Source organism: Lissotriton vulgaris, chromosome 6 (genome assembly GCF_964263255.1).
Source record: "Lissotriton vulgaris chromosome 6, aLisVul1.2, whole genome shotgun sequence".
NCBI classification, from domain to species: Eukaryota; Metazoa; Chordata; class Amphibia; order Caudata; family Salamandridae; genus Lissotriton; species Lissotriton vulgaris.
Window position 1 is genome coordinate 301,724,610 of NC_141694.1, and position 24,675 is coordinate 301,749,284.

Sequence of the window (24,675 nt, forward strand, 5' to 3'; positions counted from 1 at the left end):
TTGCTAGAAGAAGTTTTATTATATAGAAGAAGGTCACTGAGCTTTTTCAGCAGACCCCATACCTTAGTGCCCAGATGGTAGTTTTAACATCATAGGAACAGCATAGCTCTTCTCCCTGCAAAGGTCCCTATCCAACTGTGTGTTAAACCAACATGCCATCCCATAATATCAAAGCACGGGTTTCCGGCAGCTGCAGCTGTGTAGCATGTTTTGTGCTAGGGACTGACAAAAAACAGAATAACAAGAGGCATTGTTTATCAACCTTGCACGTCGTGTTCAGACTGCAAAATAAAGTCATGTAGTAAGGTGCGCAAAAGCAGCATCATGGCAGCAGAGCTCATGCTAACTTTGCAATGTCGACAATGTCCACAGCGACCATACAGCAGTTCTATGTGTGTTGCAGAATACAGCACACATAGAAAGATGAAAACAACAAGGAAAAAGTTGCACCTCCCTACACCCCCCTGGGGATGTGTAGTATTCAGACACATTTCCAGAGTTACGATTTCTTGTAAATCTGGAAATGTGTCTGTTTCCATTGGTGCTGCGTGAGAACACCCACAGCAACACCCATGGAACGCCCTTTTCACGCAAAGTTCTGCATATATAGGGGACATATATACAAGGACAGGAAAAGTCACGCAGGGTGACTTTTCCCGTCCTTGTAAATATTGGGCAGAAAAATACACTACTGGTGCATCACAAAAAGTGACGCACTGGAAGTGCAAGGGACTTGTAAACTTGCCCCATAATATAATTTTTGGAGAGTGTATAAAGGACTGGCTATTTATCAATTTCAGCGCTCTTCACGTTGGCCCCTGAAGAAACCTCCTGCCTGCAGAAGGATTGGTGCTACAACACTACCTCGGCTAAATGTAATCCCTAACTTTTGACACCTGTTGGAAATCTTAAGTACCCGAGAGTCATTAGGGCAAGGAGGAGGCCCCAGTGAGGCTTTCCATTTCATTTTTACCTTGCGAATACTGTAGCCCAGAAGAGGCAGAGCTAAACTGCATTATCTTCTCTTGGCCTATGACTCCGAAGAGGAACGATACGTGTGATTCACCAATGGTTATTTTAATATTGTCATGCATGGCTCCGTCGCTCGGTGCTAGGACGAGGCGGAAGGAGTGGCTAAGGGAAGGGGAAAGTGGGCAAAATGGAGGTTGTGCCTATACCTGACTGTGCCTGATCTGTATTTACAGCGACACGACAACTGGCAATGAATTGGGATCCCGAAACTGAAGATCCCTGTCTGTAAACACGAGCTGCAGCAGTGAGTCAGTGTGTGCCAGCTGATGTCCGTGACTACGCTCCCAAGCGCATATAACCCTGGCTGCAAGTGGAACTGCACCGAGGAGGCTGCCATTTGCCTATATCCTGACTCTGGTAGTCACTGTGTGCTGCCTCATTGCGCCCAGCATAAGCCCCTGCCTGCCTGACTTCAGTTCATCACTGGCTCTGCTCACAGCCTCGTGCATATGTATCCTACTGAGCGGCCATCTTAGAGTCAGGCCATACAGCCTCAGATCCTGCAAACACCATGGTGAGCATCTTAAAAACAGGCAAAACTTCACAACAATCTGCTCACTCACAGTTCCTGGCACCATCAAGGCTCTATATATACTTGCACCCCCCGGTCATAGGCCCTAGAGCACATGCTGAACCACAGAGAGAGCCAATAACCACATTTACACGGCAGCATGTCAGTGGCCCCGGACACATCTCGAAATGCGCAGCCAGGTCCAGTAATGCTGGGCGTATGTTTCCTACGCCCCCTAGAATCTTTGGTCCTTACATCTGGCAGCGGCATGGGTCCAAGATGGCAAAGCTGGCTAGAAGACTTTGAAGACTTCATGAAGGGGTCGCAGTTCACCGACCCCAAACAGTAACTGTTAGAAATGGGGTTTTTGGTTGGCACAGGCTTGCGCCAAAGCCAATCAGAAACCACCACTCTAGTCAGGGCAAGGAAGTTACACGCCAAAGATAACCCCTGCTCACCCCCTTGATAGCTTGGCATGAGCATTCAGGCTTATTCCGGAGCGGTGTAAAGCGTTTGCGCGCGCACTCAGCAACAACACCCAAGGCCCACCACAGAGGAAACTCCACACAAGGTTATATATAAAAATATAAAAGAACCGGTGGTCTATAACGGAGCTTCAAGTACTCCGAGCTGCTGCAAAACTCCTACATAAGTGAGTTAGGCGCTAATAGAGCTATATAAGTCTCTATATCAGAATGTGTGCCAGGACAAACCTGTCGAAGGACCTACTGAGATTTTTGGTAAGACCCGTACAGAGATGTGTTGGATTCCCATCAAATAGGTATGTAGATCAAGTGTTCTCATTTGGTCATCCAAAAATGGGGTGGTATGTCTCTTGATCAATGAGACCCATCCATCGCCCTTACTCAATTGGGTCGCACCATCAATCGCTAAGGTACCCATGAACAACTTATAAAGATGGGATCGAGTGCAGTGCAAAAATCAAAAGATGTGTGAGTTAAAAACAAGGGGTAAAAGGATCAATAGGCGAAAAACTCTAATGTAATTTGTCCTTTCCCTCAAACAAACAAGAACAATGCAGAGGAAGCAGTCTAAACATATAACTGCATTTACAAGGCCAACATGTTTCAGCCAGTAGGGACAAGATCCCATGGCTTTCTTCAGGGCCAGAGTTCTAAGCATTAGCTACTGCATACATAAAGTGAACGTAACGACAATCTGTAAAGGATATACATAAATAGTCCAAAATCGTGTTCCTCTGTACCAAACGTTGTCTCTTACATCTGTTAACAAGAAACAAGAAATAAATTGTAGTAAGTCCTATCAAAACAGGAAAGACCTGGCACTGGCTTCTACTAATTAAGCCAATTTATTTTACTAATGTTACTCACCTGAATAGTACATGGAGTGTACCTCACCTCTCCTGGAACCCAGCTCAGGAAAAAGGAGGCCCCGCTCTGTGAAGGCAAGGAAGGGGTAATGAACGGAAGGGTGGACAGTACTACTCTATCTCTCCCTCCAATACATAATATAGCCCCTATAACAGTCAAGCTTCACAGAGCCACAAAAAATCCTAAGGGTGGAATAAGTCACAGAGCCCATAAAAGTCCCAGGTTCCCAAGATCCATCACTTAATGTAAAAAGCTTTCCTCTAAATATGAGTGTCCTCAATAGGATGGAGCTAAACTGTAGCAGGTTTAGATCTGGGCTAGCAAAAGTTTGACAGACCAAGCCTGGTCTCATATCCCAGAAACATAGGTGAACCAGTCTATGCCACCCCAAAAGAAAAAAAAGGCCAAAAATAAATCCTAATGATCCACTAACCTGTCCGGCGTTGTCTCATAGCGATTGATGGTGCGACCCAATTGAGTAAGGGCGATGGATGGGTCTCATTGATCAAGAGACATACCACCCCATTTTTGGATGACCAAATGAGAACACTTGATCTACATACCTATTTGATAGGAATCCAACACATCTCTGTACGGGTCTTACCAAAAATCTCAGTAGGTCCTTCGACAGGTTTGTCCTGGCACACATTCTGATATAGAGACTTATATAGCTCTATTAGCGCCTAACTCACTTATGTAGGAGTTTTGCAGCAGCTCGGAGTACTTGAAGCTCCGTTATAGACCCCCGGTTCTTTTGTTGTTAGGATTACAGTTAGGGGGATACGAACTGGGCAGGTCTTTAAATTTCCCTCAGACCCTTCTTCAACTGTTTGTGTTTTACTATATATAAAAATAGCCTTTGTATTATGCCAAACACATTAGATAATAAACACACAATTTACACCCTGCCACTGGCATGGGCAGAATTTACAGGGGATTATGTACACCTGACAGGGCCACATGGACCACTGTCAGCATCAGCACTTGGTAAAGGAATAGTACATTAGATAAATTTGTATAAGTAAGATAGGCCATAAAACGTACAACCAGTAAAAACTGGTAATCACTGCACTTTCAACAGTCTGTGCCATGAAATCCATCATACACAGTATAACTACATTAGACCCTCACCACCTAAGTAAAACCTTACACTAGGGGCGTAAATCATACAGGGAAGTACAATCTCCCTAACATACCTAAACAGGTAAAACAACCTCCTATGCATAAGCCATGTCTAGAGGTATATGAACACAGGGTGTGCAAAACATACTACACACAGTACATTTCCTAACACCCAAAGCATTAGCACATTACTCACATCGAGGTCCAGGTTGTGCCACTGCACCAAAATCTAAACGTAGCAGCGGCCCACTACTTGCTGGGCAGCTGAGGACAAGAGCAAGGGGCCTAAACGCTGTAGCTGGCACTAAGTGCTGCACAGCTGAGGAAGGCCAAGGTAGGGGCGAAGGAGTGCGCCCCACTCCTGAGTCCAAAGACATGTCCCTAGAAAGAAAACCTAAATGTAGCAGCTGCCCACTACTTGCTGGGCGGCTGTGGATCAAACTGCGGCATGGGCTCTCATTGGCCCTTTAGAACAACAATGCGCCCAAAACGTGGGAGCCCTCTAGCTCTGGAACATGAATACCAAGTTAGAGCGGCCCACTGCCATCTGGGGCCGCTCGGGACTAAGCACGGTGCTCTCTCTTTGGCACACCACGGGGCTCTGTGAGACAATGGGGGCCCCTGGGGCACGTGAGCCCCTTTTAGAAATAAATGCCCCCTGGAGCGCACCAGCGCTCGGAAAATAATCATTCCTCACGTTGGAGTCTTCTAGGCTCCGGGAGCACTGCGGGCGAAAATGCAGGGATGAACATGGGCCCCTCTGGGCCCATTGAAAGAAATGTTGCCCCCGTGGGAGCCATCTGGCTCTCTGCAAATGGTGGGGTGGCCCACTGCCATCCGGGGCCACCCCCCCCCTCTCCGGGCGAGACTCACTCGGCGCTCTCTCTCCCCCTCCACCCTCTGGGCAGCTCCACTCACCGGCTGCTAATCCGGGGGCGTGCACCATGCTTCACCCGGTCCCCCATCTCGTGACCAGGACTTTGGGACAGCGGAGCCCTCATATCTTCGGTCTGGTTCCTCGACCGGGGCTCCCTTCAGCATGCGGGAGCCCCGTAACACTTGGGCTCCTTTCCGCTGGCGGCCCGGGGCTCTCCCCACTTCACGGGAGCCGCAGGAGGCCATGACTCGGCCAGCTTCTCTTCCTCTCTCGGCGGCGGGGCAGGACTTCCTCTCAAAACTGGAAGTCCCGCATGCCGCCAGGCACCACAGCGGCTGCGGCGGCAATCTCTTTTCGGGGATAACGAGGGATAGGCACCCTAGAGGTACAAAATAAAAGTAGAAACGGGGTGGGCACCCGTTAAGGTGCCTATCAGGAGGGGTGGCACCCTTAATAATTTTCTACACGAAAATGAAGACGCAGGGTGGGCACCTGTGCACTCGGGGGCATACAAAGGGCAGGAGCGCTTCCCTCCGAGGGAAAATTACAGCGCTCTGCCCAGAAATGAAAAATAAAGCGGTCTCAAGGCGCTGGGGGCATAGACAGCACCAAAGGCCCCAGAGATGACCCCTACAGCAAGAAGGGTCCCAGTAACACAGGACAAGGCTTCCTGGGCAAGGAAAGTCTCAGAGCCATCCTCAGGCCAGGCAGAAGGGGCCCCAGAAAGACGTCCTCTAGAAATCCAGCGGCTGGGCCGGGCCCTGGGAGGCAAGCCTTCCCCTGAGCCCCAGCAGCAGCACGCCCCTGGTAGATTCAAGTCAGGAAACAAAAACATTTAACATGAGGTCACAGCCTCTTTTTATACACAGAAATCCTTTGTTGTCAAAGGTTCAGGCAAGGGGTGAACCAGACGCAACTGGTTCTTGAGCACTTTGACAGGCTAGGGACATCAGTCGCACCACAGAGGGCGGAGCCAGCATTGTGTAGGGAAGGCCCAGCCCTATTCAGGTCCCAGGTGCACTTCAACCTTCCATCAGCACGCAGATCTCTCCATTCACCACCGGGGCAGACCCATCCTGACTCCCGGAGCCAGGCACACCAGCCAGCTCCAGCCAATCACAAGCCAGACAGTCAATTCACATTAACTGCACAGACATGCCAACTTCTAAAAGAGGCACTTCCACACTAGACACAATAAATCCGTGCAGATCATCGCGCAGCATTTAATCACACAAGTCCGCACATACCAAGCTCGAGCCTGCACTCCCCACACATCAGGAACTACCATGGACACACATATCCCCCATGCATTTCTATGGAAGGGCAGGCCAATCTCACACACGTACTCAGAGAGCGCACACGCACTTTACACTGTGCCACAGTGCTACAGTGCGCAAAGACCGGAAATCACTATATAAAAGGCAAAAAGTTCAGGGGTGAACCTGCCAGAAGGACCAAGTCCAACAGTAACTCATTGCCCTGTGCAACCTGATAGGCAAATGCGTCAGCCAAGTCACTAAAGAACTACCGCCAGCCACCGCAACCTCAAGATGTGAAAGAAGCACTGAACAGGTAATTACTTCGCAAATGAAATTTGGACTACCAACGGTAGACCTTCAATATGGCGTCACAAGAAAAAGATGAGCGAATGGGTGATTTCATTACACGGCTAAAACATTTCGCTCGTTACTGCAAATTTGACAACTTCAATATGGAAGATGCACTCGCCTACGAATTACAGAGGGGTGCCAGTCAGAGTCACTATGTCGTCGGCTGCTAAAGAAACACTACTTACTCAACGACATCGAAAAGCTGACGCGAATAAATGATCAAGCCGAAGACCATGCAAAAAAGATGGAAGCTGGAAAGACAGAAAAATGCGAACAAGCCTTCCGACTTCACACTCAAACAGACATGCGGCGCTTATCAGATTACAAAAAAAACTAAAGCCTGCAAGCCAAACTTGCATCGGGAACAAGACTAGCAGCAACAAGCAACAACAGCTGCACTGCTACTGCTGCAGACAAGATTACACTCACACAGCCCATGTCCTGCCATGGGACAACGTTGCCACGGCTATGGGAAGGAGAATCACTTTGAACTGGTGTGCCAAACAACCCGCAGAGAAGCTGCGCCAACAAGACGCACCTCGGGACCTCACATCACGCGAAAGCAGTGCATGATAGGTAAGACAGGTCGACCAGCTCATCGAGATCGAGTATACTGTCAAACCACACACCGGTCTTGACACCGGAGCGTCGCTGAACTACATATGTGCGACAGAGTACAAGAAAATGAATGCAAAAATACAGAAAGCTGCTGTACGCGTTTACATGGATGTCCAAAGATCCCCTACCTTGTCTGGGACAATTACGCACGTCTTTAAAATACGAAGACAGAATAGTTCACACACAGATTCACGTCATAGAAGGACCTCAAGCAGCTAACTGTCTCCTTAGCCTCCCCATGGTTAAACGCTTATAACTAGTGGAGATCCTATACAAAGTCGATGACTCACCGGACATCGTCAGCAAATTCCCGAAGCTATTCACAGGATTTGGCAAACTGGCACACTTCAAAATCCGACTACACATAAATGAGAAGATACCACCTGTAGCTCAGCACCACAAAAGGTACCTTTCCACCTCCAACAAAGTGTGGATGAGGAGGTACAAGACCTGCTGATGGCTGACATTATTGAAAGATCGACTAAACCCACACTGTGGGTATCCTCAGTAGTGGTTGTACCAAAGCGGGGAGCGAAAAACAAGTTGCGCCTGTGCGTGAACATGAGGGCCCAAATACAACCATAGAATGAGAAAGACACTCAGGACCACACAACAGCGACATGATCACTTGCCTAAATGGGGCCAAAGTCTTTTCAAAATTGGATCTAAACAAGGGATACCACCAGCTTGAGCTTCATGAGAAATCCCATTACATTACCACTTTCTCGACGCGCCAAGGACTTTTCAGGTATAAACACCTCAACTTTGGAATTTTCTCAGCTGCGGAAATATTCCAAGAGGCAGTGAGGCGAATTATTCATAGCATTCCCAGCGCAGTCAACTACAGCGATGATATCCTGGTATTCGGTGACACTCTCGAGGAACACGACAAAGCTCTAGAACAAGTGTGTCATGCTCTTCTAAACTCCAATCTACTCTCAATCGGGACAAGTGTGAATTCCACAAACCAACGCTAACATTTTATGGACACTTACACATCTTTTCCAGTGAAGGAATGCAATCTGACCCTGAAAAGTGATGGCACTAGCTGCCTCTGTGATGTCAGTGTGATATGATCCTTCTTGGACATGACCAGCTACTGCACCCAATATATCAAAGACTACGCCACCATTAGCCATCCCCTAGGGGAAGTCACAAAACAAGGACAACCATTCTAATGGTCAACTAACTCTGAACGAGTGTTCAACAAAATCAAGACTGCAGTAAGTTCTGCCATTAACCTGGCATACATTGACCCTCTCAAGAAGACTGAAATCACGGTTGACACAAGCCCAGTGGGACTCCGAGCCATCCTGGCTCAGTACGAAGATGAAGGGGAGCAGCGACATATTGTAGCATACACCAGCCGCAGTCTCACGGACCCCGAGAAAGCATACTCTCAAACGGAGAAGGAGAGCCTGGCAGTTATATGGGCATGCAAATATTTTCACATTTTTGTATATGGGAAACACTTCACATTGATCACCGACCATCATGCCCTGATAACCATATTCGGGAACCCCTGAGCAAAGATGACACCAAGAATTGAGCACTGGGGCATTTGTCTCCAGGAATACACCTACACGATCATCCACAAGCCAGGAAAAGCGGAAAACCCAGCGGACTATATATCGAGACATCCCAAGGCCTCGACATGAACGAGGCACTCACTGACAGAAGAATACATCCACTTCGTAATCGATCAAGCAAGACCACCAGCTGTCCCATTGGAAGTGATCATGGAAGCATCTGCAAAAAGATGCCACGCTGCAAAACATCCTACACTGAATTCATAGGAATTTATGGAGGCACCTGGAAGAAACACCAACTAACTAAAGCGTCAATGCACAAGAACTGGTGTCCTTCTGACATGTAAAAGACGACCTCACAATCAGTGATAACAGACTACTTCTAAGAGACAGACAAATTGTCATCCCACAACAGTTATGCCAAGGTGTTGTCAACTTGGCACACGAGGGACACTGAGGTGTAGTGGCAACAATGGAAGCAGTACGGGAACTTGTCTAGTTCTCATCTCTCGATCACATGGTAGAAACCACGCTTCAAGACTGCCATCAATGCCAACTAGTAGGGCAAGAAGAACCATGGCCTCTGCCCCAGATGTTTGATCTCCCAGATAGCATATGGCAACAGGTAGCCATTGATTTCTTCATTTCACTGAAGTCCGAGAAGTGTATTATTGGTATCATGGATGAGTACTTCAGATTCCCCATCGCACAACTAGTATCGTCAACAAGAGCCATCACAATCATGCCGATTTTGGACAAAGCCTTTGCTGCATGGGTTATCCCCATGGTAGTGAAAACAGACAACGGCTCGCCATTCAATGGACATGACTTCACAGAATTTTCAAGACACCTTGACTTCAAACACAGGAAGACCACTCCCATGAGGCTACAAGCCAATGGGATAGTAGAGCAGTTCATGGCTCCAGTAAAGAAGACCATACAACAGGCAGAACTGGACCGGCGAGATACCCAACTTGTGCTCACCGAGGTTTTGAGAGCCTATCAAACTGCGCCGCACAGCACCACTAACAAATGCTCAGCCACTCTAATGCTGGGAAGAACACCGTGCACCAGAATACCTGGCACAGATGCCGCTGTGTGCTCCAGGTGCGGATGAACGCCGCAACACCAGAGCATCCGTTTCTAAGAAGGGGACTGGGTGCTGGTCAGACAAGAACAGAAGGCAAAGAAGGACAGTCGATATCGTGACCAGCCCCTGTGAGTGACGAATTGGAAAGGAACCATGGTAATGGCTGCCTCTGAGAACAAGAGAATCACACGGAATGTGTCGCATTTCAAGAAGTGCAATCCAGCAGCTTATACTGGCGCAGCAGAGTCAGAACAAGACACAGATGACTCGAGTCAAGAAATCGAGATCTGAGAAAGACTAGAGACACCACCAAGCTAAAGAGGGTCAGGAGAACTACCCCTTCCACCCAGGCCACATAGACTAATTCAGAGACCTACCTGATTCATCGAGGAACTTTAACTGAGTGAACATTGGACTTTAAGAAGGGGGAGATGTAATATTGTCATGCCTGGGACCAGCGCTCAGACCAGGCGGAAGGAGAGGCTAAGAGAAGGGGAAAGCGGAAGGGGGGAGCCCAAAGAAGCTGCCAGCAGAAAGGGGTTGCACACCAATAAAGGAGGTTGTACCTATACCTGACTGCACATGGTGTCCGTATTCACAGCGACACAACAGTTATGTGGAGAGTTTTTGTGGGCATTGCAAGCTTCACATTTTTATTCCTTCTTTGGGTATTTGAATGCAAACTTTGTTTTAAATTGCTTGAGCCCCTGTCTGTTTGATTGGCTTGTATCTTGCTGTTTTCTGGCAAAAATGATTCTTTGTGCTTTTGCTATTGATTATAGACCACTAAATTGATTATCAGGGAGAGTTTGTTACCAAATGCAAGAGGAAGTGTAGTTATTTGTGTCCAGTGTATGTGAAATTGCACATTAGAGTATTACTAGTACTAGCTGTAAGGACTAGTATGAGTAAATGTAAAGCTTCAGTGGGAAAAGTCCCAAAATAATGGAAAATACAGGAGATAACTGTACTATGTCAAAGATAGACCTAATTGAGGAGGTTGAATCCTTTGTGAGTGAAAAGCAGAAAACGGCCAATACTCAAACCTCAAAAATAACTGCATTTTTATAAAAAAAACAGGAAAGTGCACCTAGAACAAAAGATATTAGCTGCATCACATCCTCTGGTACAGTGAGTAAGGAAATACGATCCAAGAATCCCTCCCCTGCATTTTGTAATCCAATAGCTGTTGATTGTATCCAAACTGCCTGCTATTCCCCTAAATCTCGGCCAAATCTTGATAATAGGAGAGAAAGAGAGGTATCCCCAGTTATAGCCTGTTCCAACAGATACTTGCCTCTGGCTCTACCGAAAGCACCCAGAGCTCGCAAAGTTTACCCTATAGTGAACGGTTCCCTTACACAAATCCCTCGTTCCATAGAATACCCCTACGAACAAGTGACCACTCTAGTTCTGCTAATGCGATGCAATGTAATCACAGTGATAGAATAGTGTCAGAGTTACATTTAAAAATAGATATACTCACAAAAGAAGTTACAGACCTAAAAGAGAGTAAATGTTTGCTGGCCAGAGCTGAGGAAGGCGGGGTACGCTTGAACATGAATAGGGAGGCCTGAGGGAGATGCTCCACTTTAACTGAACCTATTTATAACCAGATGGCAAAACTAAGCTCTCAGGTGGCTGCACCACTTGTATCCATTGTCAAATTGCCATCTAACAATTTTGGATACAGTTAAAACTACAACAACAACATGATCAGAGGGACTGAGCATAACAACTCATATATTGGTACTGGGCCAAATAGAGATTTTATGTCGCTAAGAGGACCAGTGGGCCTCATTGACCATAGGGTGTGTCTATGTAACCACCCCCTTGTAGTCCCCCAATATTCTGCAGTTGTTGAGAGAACCTCACAACAAACTTATTTCAAGAGAAAATCAAGCAAGTTGCGCTCCTACTAAAGGAGCTCTTATCCCTTCTCACTACAATACTCAAAACAGCAATGAATTGAGAACATAGAGTATACATGATTAACATTCCAAAATTAAGACCTAATACCAGGGAGGATGGGGATTCATTGAAAAATGCACTGGATCAGGTATGAGCACCAATGCTGGTCAGTAATGCACTGGGATATAGTTAAAAGTAAACACATACCAAGTGAAAATAGAACCCATGATAATGTTGTCCTTGTTCTTGCAGCTAAAAATCTAGTTGATGGTAGGATTGCTACAGGCTTGAGATCTAGGACATTGTCAAGTTCATTATTAAGGTTCAAATTGAACAGACAATCAACATCATAATCATAACATGGAGAACCCATTAATCCTGTTCAAACCATCTAGTGATAAATAATGCTTAGGTAAATCTTGAGTCAGTGGATCAACTGGCTGGGTTTCAGACACCCAACAATTTTCCTGATATTCCACTGCATGACTCCAGCCAACCTCTAGCTAGCCAAGTATACTGTAGTTTTCATGAGGTCCTGGAAGGTCACAGAGGGAACTACCATTCAGTGGCCAAAGGGTATACTGGGACAGAGCCCAAGCCTAGCAACCCAAGTGTCGCCTGATTAGATTCTATGTGAATGTAGCTGGATTAATACAAAAACTGATAGACTTGGATTGTCAAGAATATATAGAACGATTCCACTTCTGCTTATTTCAAGAAATCTGGCTATTAAAACCACCGCACAAGCTAGGTTATAGAATGTGTAATTTGTCATGCATTTCCTTCTTCGAAAGGTACACCATCTCAAGGATTAGTTAGATTCATAAAGATCTCTTTAAATGCCTCTATTGATGTACTAAGCGTAGATTCACCTGACATTTTAGGGGTAAGGAAAAAAAACCAGAATGAAATAGAAGCATATGTGTTTAATGTTTATATTAGACCAAGTAAGACTAATATGGAGTCTCCAGTTGTGGAAGAGTTAGATAGTTTCATCAGTACCTTTTTTTTTGTTAGGCATGGGGAGATTACGTGATTTGCCAGGAACCACAGGGTGTCGAGTGTCCCTGCTGAGACTCAGTCAGTCAGTCAGTCAATTATCTTTATTCGATTATTAAAAATCATAAAAGAACGAGCAAAATTACATATCACCATTTCATCAGAGCACAAATTTTTACAAATTAAAAACAGACAATCATTATATTAGGAACACTAAATTTACAATGAAACATACATAAATATTTAAAAAAGATAAAAAGAAGGGCTTATTAAAACACAACTCATTCAAATAAATGAGAAAAGAGGAAATTCATTTTTCAGAGATAAAGTGCCTGTGCCTTGTGCGATGCTTATTTAAACGTGCTCCTGCAACTAGAAAGCTAGCGACAGAATAAGCTACTTTAACATTAGGGAGAAGTTGCAAAAACAACAGGGCTGGTTTTACCTGAATAAAGCCCTGATTACGTAAAATAGGGAGCAGATATCTTTTTCTAATCTCAATATAGTGTCCGCAAAACATGATAAAGTGCATCGTATCCTGTATGGAAAAATTGTCACAGTCACATGGTTCAGCATCATCGGGTCTAGTCCAGATTCTAAAGTTGCCCAGTATAAGATGAATTAGATCAAAACGAAATCTCGTCAAGAGAAAACGATGATAAGAATTTGTTACCAGAAGGAGATATGGTTCCATTCCTGGAACAGAGGAGAGCATACAGTGTTTCCTTACCATGGGTTTTTTTAGCTCTGTAACTTCCCTCTCCAGGGCATATAAATTTGTCAGAGTATTTTTGACTAATTTAAGATCTCGTAAGTTATTCCATCTGGAGATGAGAAGAGCTCCGGGCGGCCTGCTAAAGTTAGCTGCGTTTTCACGTATCTTACCCATGGGATGTTAAGGGCTCTATCCAGGGCTAAACAGTCTTTTAAAATAATATGATTTAAAGTAAGCTCCTGGTTAAGCCAGGTTTTTATCCAACCAATCACTGGGGCTAGTTTTAAAATGTCAGATATATAGCCCAAGCCTAACTCTGTATGCAATGCAAAGGTCGAGGTCGATTGGGGAACAGAAAGCAGAGATCTCAAAAATTTATTTTCTACATTCTGTATTTTGGCGGAACTAGTATATCCCCAGATAGCAGAGCCATACTGGGCGACGGACAAACATTTTGCTTTCTAAACTTTGATGATGCTTTCCATGGGACGGGCGCCCAGTTTTTTAGCAAAACCTAGCAGCCCTGCAGCCGCTCTAGCAACAGCGCTGCTTTTAACCAAAAGCTGGGGGCCCCAAGTGCCCTTTTCGTCAAAAGTCACTCCTAAGTATGGAAAAGAAGGGACTCTCTTGACCTCCTTCCCCGCACAGTAAAATGTTAACGACTTTCTTTTCCTGCCTGCGGCTCCAGCAATCATTACATGTGATTTTTCTGTGTTAATTTTCATGTCCAGTGATGACATAAAAACTCCAAAAGATAAAAGAAGTTTGTTTAACGCAACTCCAGAGCGTGCCAAAAGGACGGCATCATCCGCGTACAGGAGGACAGGTATCTTTGTCTCACCTGCACGCGGGATGTCACTATGGGATGTTGTCATTACTGCCTCAAGGTCATTGATGTATAGAGTAAAGAGGAGGGGGGCAAGTATACACCCTTGCCTAACCCCCCTCTCTGACTTAAAGTGACAAGTGCATCTTCCTTCCCTAGTGACTCTGACCGAGGTCATGAGATCCTTATGTAGCTCAGCTAAGTATTCGACCAAAGGGGGGTCAAGGCCCATGGCCAAGAGGATCCTCCACAGCTTTGCCCTGTTTACCAGGTCAAAAGCTGATGAGAGGTCCATGAAGGCCATGTACAATGAGCCCTCCTTGGCGATTACATATTTATTTAAAATTAATTCTAGGTTTAGGCATTGATCTAAGGTTCCTCTTTTGGCTCTAAAGCCATATTGTGCGTTAGATAATATACCCTTACTTTCTAAAATCAGGGTCAGTCTACCTAAGAGGACTCTCCCCAGGATTTTAACACTCGAGTCGATAAGGGAAATTGGCCTATAACAGGCCGGGTCTGTCCTCTGTCCTTTCTTAAAAATTGGCACTATGGTCGAATTCGCCCAGCTAGAGGGGAAAATAAATTCCCTTGTAGCATTAAAAATGTTAGTTAGAATCTTTGAGCTTAGTTCAGGAGCGCTCTTAAAAAAGTCTGCGGGGACCCCATCTGGCCCCGGTGCCTTTTTACAGAGTGTGTCGTTAATTGCTTGTTTCACCTCCTCCTGAGTGAAGGGAGAGATGTGAGTTGACGAATGTGAAAGAGGTATTTCACATTCTGTAGTGGTATGAGTGCGACTATAAATATTGCTAAAATGTGTCACCCACTGTTCGTCTGGGATAATGCAGTAAGCTCTTTGATTATCTAATCCCACAAAATATGGGTGATTTATAACTGCCCAAAATTTAGCACTGTCTTTCTGTGTCTCAGGCAGTAACAAATCATTCCAAGCCTCGTCTTTTATCTCAGATTTCCTCTTCCTGATAGCTAGGTTGTATTGTTTCCTTAATGACGCTATCAGCACTCTGTCTCTGGGTTTGTTCTTTAGGGCCTTAAGGAGAGTTGAATGGGCCTTAGAACAGTTTGTATCAAACCATTTGGGGCCCTTTGGCTTATTGGACTTTGCCTTTACAGTCAAATCTAAATTGACTTGGTGACAAATAACACTAAAGGCCTCAACCATAATAGCGCTAGGGTTCTTATTATCTAAACAGATGGCGACCTCTCCTGCGACTTTGGCCAAAGTTTCCTATAAAAAGGTTATTGGAGTAACTTGATCCCATTTGAGCCTCCGATTTTGATCTCTTAACACAAGATCTGTCGCACATAAGGCGTCAATCTTCCTATTTCCCAAGACTCCCTGAGCTAAAACCTCTAAAATCACAGGATTGTGATCGCTAAAAACAGAAGTTTCTACCTTATAAACGAATACTTCAGGCAGAACTCTAAAAGATACGAAAATATAATCTATAATTGTGCCTGATTCATTACCCACGTATGTCGGTAACCTCGGATCATTAGAACAGGTACATGATTCATGAAGGTTGAAGGTAGCCAAGAGCAATTCCAGAGCCTCACCGCTTGATGTGTGTTCAAAATGCGGCGAGGAGGAATAAGATAAAAATTCCTCTGATTCCCTATGACAACCCACCTGGCATGGATGAATGTTAAAATCTCCCATAAGGATCACCTCATACCCGTTAGAACTGTTCTCAGTGTAAGTGGATAAGAGATCCTCTAAGGATACCAAATGCTCTGTAGGAAATTGACTGACCGGAGAATTATAAAAGTTAACAAGTAAAATAGGATGGGAGTTTGATGAAGTCAATTCAACCACTAAACAATTTTTAGATTTAGACTTAATATGTCTAGGTTTTCCTTGTACATCAAGTGAAATATATACAGCCAAACCTCCCCTTGCTCTTCCTGCTTTGCTGGGGTCTGCAGATACATAAAAATAAGAATAGCCATCTAAGGCCAAACAATCTGACGTTTCCCAAGTTTCCTGAAAGGCAAGAATATCATAATTCCTGATTATGTCCAACCAGTTCTTGTCTTTGAATTTGGATCTAAGCCCGGCGATGTTCCAGCTCATAATTCTGCAGACCCTGGCACCTGCAGAAGACTGAGCTGATGGACCAAGAGCGGACTGTGGTCCCTCCACATCACTGTCTCGTTCTGGCAAAAGTCAGTCATTTTGGTCCATAAAAGATAGTGGCGCAAAGCGGTTAAACAGTTCTAATGGCTGTGTAACAGGGTTAAGCATTAAAGGTTGATGACGATGAACTGCTGCGTTGTTCCTTAAATCTTGTCCCCATCTGAAGTGAGAATCCCAGTTGGTGTCCCACCCTGGGGCAGGGGTCCTTGGGAAAGATACGTTCTGCTGTTCCCCGTAAAAGAATTTCAAAGTGAGGGGGACCAAAGTGCCTCGTCTTCGTTGGGGAGGAAAGATATTTGCAAGAATATTGGGAAGAACGTCTTGATTTGAAAAGCTCACCGCCACACAGTCCCCTTTCAATTTTTTCGGCCGATTTCCCAGCCAGGGAACCCTAGTTGCTGATTTAATTACACTTGCCAGGTGATGCTTTCCCCCTGGAGCTAGCCGCATATTGCTAGTTAGCCAATGTAGGGCTTTGCTACAAAGTGAGTTAGAACTTTCCGCCATGCCCGCTTCCAACGGGGGTACATTTGCGAGGACTAAAACCACAGGTGTGGCTTCAACATGAATTGCAGGGGGTCCGTAGAAAAAGCTTGAGCTTGTACTTGTATTTGCGCTGGGGGAATGTTAGCTGAAGGAGTTGGGTCTGTTGAAGAACATGCTAGTATGGGACCCTCATTAATAGCAGTCAAAATTGGTGGCGATGGATTCTCCCCAAGCAGTTCTATTCCATCTCCAACACCCACGTCGCCTCCAGCGACAACTCCCCTAGAGTTATTGCCCAAATGTGTAACTAACGTGGTTATATTTTCAATGCCACCTGCAACTGTATTTTGGAGGCCACCCAGCTTCTTAACCTCTGCTTGCAGTTTATCAATCTTAGATATGAGAGGTTTGACAATAGTGTTGATTTTAATCTCAATGAGATCTGCAATTTTATCAAAAAGAGCTTCCTCAAAAGAGCAGATAGGATGATCCTCAACACTAATCACTTGTTTGCATTTTGGGGTAGTAGCCCTCTTCCGTCTTGTCCCTGAGCGTAACCCACCCCGCTTTGGAGGGTTCTTTGTGCATTGTCGTTTAGGTCTGGGTGCGTGCCCTATAGGAGATTGGTCATGCACAGAGACCTGAGACTGTGTATCTTGGTCAAAATCATTATCATTGTCGTTATCTGTATTGCCCTCAGCGGGCAAACCCTCAGAAGCCGGGGTTGCATTATCCGGTGTGCCAGGTATAACTTGGGAAATAATGTCAACTATAGTGTCTGCACTATGAGCATCTTGCATTAAAATTTCATCAGTCAAAGTAGATACAGATGTAGATGGGGACGGACAACGCAAATCAGGAGATTGGCTCAGCCCCAATGACTCCCTCTTTTGCATATTAATCTTCTGAACAGTCTGAACAAGGTAATTGTTAATCTTGTTTTGCTGAACTCCAACAAGTTTTTTAGACATAGCTAAGAATGTAAAAAGTATTGAAGTGGTGCACAAGTAAAACTGTAAGTAGGGTCTTGTGCAAACAAGACTTACTTGAAGGTTGATCACAGAAGTAAATCCTGCAACATTTCTGGCCCTGCCCCTGCCTCCTCCTGCCGATGAGGGCCGTAGAGGGCCCGCCCTTTGCCCGGGCTTAGCCCCGGGCATCCCGCTCGCGTCCCGCGACGCGGGTATGTCCCCTCCTTTATGGTGCCTTCGCGCTCTCCTTGCGCGTCACTCAACGCGCCGCCGCGAGGCCTGCCGGGTGTTGTGGTTCCCGGAGCGGCGGCGCGGATTTCTATGGCTGGTTGACTCTCGGCGGTGGCGGCTTCTTAGCGCTTCTGTGCGATGCGGTGTGGCAGGTAAGTTTTGTTTCTGCGGTCTCCCCCGCTCTGCCGGTATGTCCCCTCCTTTATGGTGCCTTCGCGCTCTCCTTGCACGTCACTCAACGCGCCGCCGTGAGGCCTGCCGGGTGTTGTGGTTCCCGGAGCGGCGGCGCGGATTTCTATGGCTGGTTGACTCTCGGCGGTGGTGGCTTCTTAGCGCTTCTGTGCGATGCGGTGTGGCAGGTAAGTTTTGTTTCTACGGTCTCCCCCGCTCTGCCGGTATGTCCCCTCCTTTATGGTGCCTTCGCGCTCTCCTTGCGCGTCACTCAACACGCCGCCGCGAGGCCTGCCGGGTGTTGTGGTTCCCGGAGCGGCGGCGCGGATTTCTATGGCTGGTTGACTCTCGGCGGTGGCGGCTTCTTAGCGCTTCTGTGCGATGCGGTGTGGCAGGTAAGTTTTGTTTCTGCGGTCTCCCCCGCTCTGCCGGTATGTCCCCTCCTTTATGGTGCCTTCGCGCTCTCCTTGCGCGTCACTCAACGCGCCGCCGCGAGGCCTGCCGGGTGTTGTGGTTCCCGGAGCGGCGGCGCGGATTTCTATGGCTGGTTGACTCTCGGCGGTGGCGGCTTCTTAGCGCTTCTGTGCGATGCGGTGTGGCAGGTAAGTTTTGTTTCTGCGGTCTCCCCCGCTCTGCCGGTATGTCCCCTCCTTTATGGTGCCTTCGCGCTCTCCTTGCGCGTCACTCAACGCGCCGCCACGAGGCCTGCCGGGTGTTGTGGTTCCCGGAGCGGCGGTGCGGATTTCTATGGCTGGTTGACTCTCGGCGGTGGCGGCTTCTTAGCGCTTCTGTGCGATGCGGTGTGGCAGGTAAGTTTTGTTTCTGCGGTCTCCTGAGACTCAATGCTGGTTCCCAAGCTTCGAGGTCGACCGCCCTAGCCAGTAGACCACATCCTCTCTCCATGTAGTGATCATTGTAGATAGTGATCATTACGATTACTTCTAGTACTGTCAGGAACTCTATTTGAGACCTAGATTTCTGACATGGGTACCATTTCAACCATTAATCATAAATCATAGAAGGTCAGTCAAGTAGCCATTGATAGTGACCAAACTAGATGCCATTTTCAAGATCTATAATGCATTTGCAGTCACTCTGGGCCTGATTTAGATCTTGGCGGACGGGTTACCCATTCACAACTGTGATGGTTTTTCTGTCTCCCAAACTATAAATCCCACAGGATATAATTGGGATTTATATTTCACCAGATGGGATATCCGTCACCATTGTGATGGAATATCCCATCCGCTGAGATCTAAATCAGGACCTCTGGTTACCCTTAGCCAAGTAGACTGTGATTTCACATACGCCTCACATTTTAGTCCAGAAGAAACAAGGGGAGTGATTGATGCCAACAGGCTAGGAAAAGCTTCAGTGGCTGATAAAATACCAGAGACCTGTTAAGGTACGACAGAGAGTCATGGGTAACCCATGTAAACTTACTATGTAATACAGTGGCATCAGGTGCCCCAGTACCAGATACATGGAAAGAGGCTGAAATTGTCCCCATATTTAAAAGGGGAAATAGACAGGAACATGACAATTACTGACTAATAAATGTAATAGACACTCTGCAAAAAGTGCATGCTAAACGGATCTTGAATGAAATCAGTAACAGGAAAGATGAAAACAATATTCTATTACCATTTCAAGTGGGATTTAGAAAAAAACGTTAGCACTACCGACCAGGTGTTTAGACTTTTACGATTTTGTCCACACTAAGTGTGGGAGGGTATACTCAGACGTGAGTCCCTTGCTTATTGCACCATCAGGATTCAAGCAAGCCGGGCCGACGAAGGCTGAAATGCCAGAAACCGGTCTCCGGAAGCTTGTTTCCTTCCCAGTATAAGAATTGGCTTGGTAGTTTGGTTTGCCCTGTTCCCATCATGCACTGGGACAGGAACAGACTAATTTGCATGTAGCCAGGTTCTGAGCTGGGATGGTGCAGGCAGCTCAAAAACGGTGATGGATCAAGCCCTGATCTCTTGACTGGGTAGGAGTATTCTGCATCATTCAGAAACTCTGTCCATCACCACCCCCTTTTCCAAAATCGATTTTGTCCACACTAAGTGTGGGAGGGTATACTCAGACGTGAGTCCCTTGCTCATTGCACCATCAGGATTCAAGCAAGCCGGGCCGACGACGGCTGAAATGCCAGAAACCGGTCCCCGGAAGCTTGTTTCCTTCCCAGTATAAGAATTGGCTTGGTAGTTTGGTTTGCCCTGTTCCCATCATGCACTGGGACAGGAACAGACTAATTTGCATGTAGCCAGGTTCTGAGCTGGGATGGTGCAGTGAGCTAAAAAACGGTGATGGATCAAGCCCTGATTTCTTGACTGGGTAGGAGTATTCTGCATCATTCAGAAACTCTGTCCATCACCACCCCCTTTTCCAAAATTAATTTTGTCCACACTAAGTGTGGGAGGGTATACTCAGACGTGAGTCCCTTGCTCATTGCACCATCAGGATTCAAGCAAGCCGGGCCGACGACGGCTAAAATGCCAGAAACTGGTCCCCGGAAGCTTGTTTCCTTCCCAGTATAAGAATTGGCTTGGTAGTTTGGTTTGCCCTGTTCCCATCATGCACTGGGACAGGAACAGACTAATTTGCATGTAGCCAGGTTCTGAGCTGGGATGGTGCAGTGAGCTAAAAAACGGTGATGGATCAAGCCCTGATCTCTTGACTGGGTAGGAGTATTCTGCATCATTCAGAAACTCTGTCCATCACCATCCCCTTTTCCAAAATTGATTTTGTCCACACTAAGTGTGGGAGGGTATACTCAGACGTGAGTCCCTTGCTCATTGCACCATCAGGATTCAAGCAAGCCGGGCCGACGACGGCTAAAATGCCAGAAACTGGTCCCCGGAAGCTTGTTTCCTTCCCAGTATAAGAATTGGCTTGGTAGTTTGGTTTGCCCTGTTCCCATCATGCACTGGGACAGGAACAGACTAATTTGCATGTAGCCAGGTTCTGATCTGGGATGGTGCAGTGAGCTAAAAAACGGTGATGGATCAAGCCCTGATCTCTTGACTGGGTAGGAGTATTCTGCATCATTCAGAAACTCTGTCCATCACCACCCCCTTTTCCAAAATCGATTTTGTCCACACTAATTGTGGGAGGGTATACTCAGACGTGAGTCCCTTGCTCATTGCACCATCAGGATTCAAGCAAGCCGGGCCGACGACGGCTGAAATGCCAGAAACCGGACCCCGGAAGCTTGTTTCCTTCCCAGTATAAGAATTGGCTTGGTAGTTTGGTTTGCCCTGTTCCCATCATGCACTGGGACAGGAACAGACTAATTTGCATGTAGCCAGGTTCTGAGCTGGGATGGTGCAGTGAGCTAAAAAACGGTGATGGATCAAGCCCTGATCTCTTGACTGGGTAGGAGTATTCTGCATCATTCAGAAACTCTGTCCATCACCACCCCCTTTTCCAAAATCGATTTTGTCCACACTAAGTGTGGGAGGGTATACTCAGACATGAGTCCCTTGCTCATTGCACCATCAGGATTCAAGCAAGCCGGGCCGACGACGGCTGAAATGCCAGAAACTGGTCCCCGGAAGCTTGTTTCCTTCCCAGTATAAGAATTGGCTTGGTAGTTTGGTTTGCCCTGTTCCCATCATGCACTGGGACAGGAACAGACTAATTTGCATGTAGCCAGGTTCTGAGCTGGGATGGTGCAGTGAGCTAAAAAACGGTGATGGATCAAGCCCTGATCTCTTGACTGGGTAGGAGTATTCTGCATCATTCAGAAACTCTGTCCATCACCACCCACTTTTCTAAAATCGATTTTGTCCACACTAAGTGTGGGAGGGTATACTCAGACGTGAGTCCCTTGCTCATTGCACCATCAGGATTCAAGCAAGCCGGGCCGACGACGGCTGAAATGCCAGAAACCGGTCCCCGGAAGCTTGTCTCCTTTCTGGTGAAGAATTGGCTTGGTAGTTTGGTCTGCCCTGTTCCCATGATGCGCTGGGCCAGGGACAGACTAATTTGCATATAGCCAGGTTCTGAGCTGGGATGGTGCAGTGAGCTAAATAACGGTGATGGATCAAGCCCTGATCTTTGGACTGGGTAAGAGTGGTCTGCTTAATTCAGACACTCTGTTCATCACCACCCCCTTTTCTGAATCGTTTTTGGCCACTATAGGTGTGGCAGGGTATACTCAGACATGAGTCCCTTTCTCACTGCACCATCAGGATTCAAGCAAGCCGGGCCGAAGACGGCTGAAATGCCAGAAACCGGTCCCCGGTAGCTTGTCTCCTTTCTGGTGAAGAATTGGCTTGGTAGTTTGGTCTGCCTTGTTCCCATGATGCACTGGGCCAGGGACAGACTAATTTGCATATAGCCAGGTTCCGAGCTGGGATGGTGCAGTGAGCTAAATAACGGTGATGGATCAAGCCCTGATCTTTGGACTGGGTAAGAGTGGTCTGCTTAATTCAGACACTCTGTTCATCTCCACCCCCTTTTCTGAATCGTTTTTGGCCACTATAGGTGTGGCAGGGTATACTCAGACATGAGTCCCTTTCTCACTGCTCCATCAGGATTCAAGCAAGCCGGGCCGAAGATGGCTGAAATGCCAGAAACCGGTCCCCGGTAGCTTGTCTCCTTTCTGGTGAAGAATTGGCTTGGTAGTTTAGTCTGCCCTTTTCCCATGATGCACTGGGCCAGGGGCAGACTGATTTGCATATAGCCAGGTTCTGAGCTGGGATGGGGCAGTGAGATAAATAACGGTGATGGATCAAGCCCTGATCTTTGGACTGGGTAAGAGTGGTCTGCTTAATTCAGACACTCTGTTCATCACCACCCCCTTTTCTGAATCGTTTTTGGCCACTATAGGTGTGGCAGGGTATACTCAGACATGAGTCCCTTTCTCACTGCTCCATCAGGATTCAAGCAAGCCGGGCCGAAGACGGCTGAAATGCCAGAAACCGGTCCCCGGTAGCTTGTCTCCTTTCTGGTGAAGAATTGGCTTGGTAGTTTAGTCTGCCCTTTTCCCATGATGCACTGGGCCAGGGACAGACTGATTTGCATATAGCCAGGTTCTGAGCTGGGATGGGGCAGTGAGATAAATAACGGTGATGGATCAAGCCCTGATCTTTGGACTGGGTAAGAGTGGTCTGCTTAATTCAGACACTCTGTTCATCACCACCCCCCTTTTCTGAATCGTTTTTGGCCACTATAGGTGTGGCAGGGTATACTCAGACATGAGTCCCTTTCTCACTGCTCCATCAGGATTCAAGCAAGCCGGGCCGAAGACGGCTGAAATGCCAGAAACCGGTCCCCGGTAGCTTGTCTCCTTTCTGGTGAAGAATTGGCTTGGTAGTTTAGTCTGCCCTTTTCCCATGATGCACTGGGCCAGGGACAGACTGATTTGCATATAGCCAGGTTCTGAGCTGGGATGGGGCAGTGAGATAAATAACGGTGATGGATCAAGCCCTGATCTTTGGACTGGGTAAGAGTGGTCTGCTTAATTCAGACACTCTGTTCATCACCACCCTCTTTTCTGAATCGTTTTTGGCCACTATAGGTGTGGCAGGGTATACTCAGACATGAGTCCCTTTCTCACTGCTCCATCCGGATTCAAGCAAGCCGGGCCGAAGACGGCTGAAATGCCAGAAACCGGTCCCCGGTAGCTTGTCTCCTTTCTGGTGAAGAATTGGCTTGGTAGTTTAGTCTGTCCTTTTCCCATGATGCACTGGGCCAGGGACAGACTGATTTGCATATAGCCAGGTTCTGAGCTGGGATGGGGCAGTGAGATAAATAACGGTGATGGATCAAGCCCTGATCTTTGGACTGGGTAAGAGTGGTCTGCTTAATTCAGACACTCTGTTCATCACCACCCCCTTTACTGCTCGAACAGCCAGGTCTTGAGTCGCCTCCTGAAGGTCAGCAGGTCCTGAATCTGTCGCAGGTGGGTGGTGAGGGTGTGCCATGTCTTGGCAGCGAGGTAAGAGAAAGATCTGCGGCCGGTGAGGGCAGCGGTTTCGCACCTATACAGCATGGTCCTGATGTCGTAGGTGGCAGCGATGAGGGTGGTTTCGGTGCTGTGGTTGCTGTGGAACACGGATTGGGACGGGTCCAGGATATTGTTCTCCTCAAGGAAGTGGGTCAGTTGCTTGTTGACGATTTTCTCAATGAGTTTTGCCGGGAACGGGGGCAGGGAGATGGGCCAGAAGTTCTTGAGGTCCTGCGGATGCGTGGGATGTTGGCGAGGGCACGGTCAGCGGAGCAAAGCTGACGGTTCGGGGTGTAGAAGGTGAGACGGTTGTTGATTTATACTGGTCCGGTGTCCTGGAGTGCCTTGTGAGCGTGAGTGAGGAGCCTGAAGGTGATCCTCTTGTTGACTGGGAGCCAGTACAGGTCTCTCAGGTAAGCTGTGATGTGGGTGCGGCAGGGATGTCGAGGCCAAGTCGTGCAGAGGCATTCTGTATGCGTTGTACTATTTTCTGGAGTTTGGCCATGG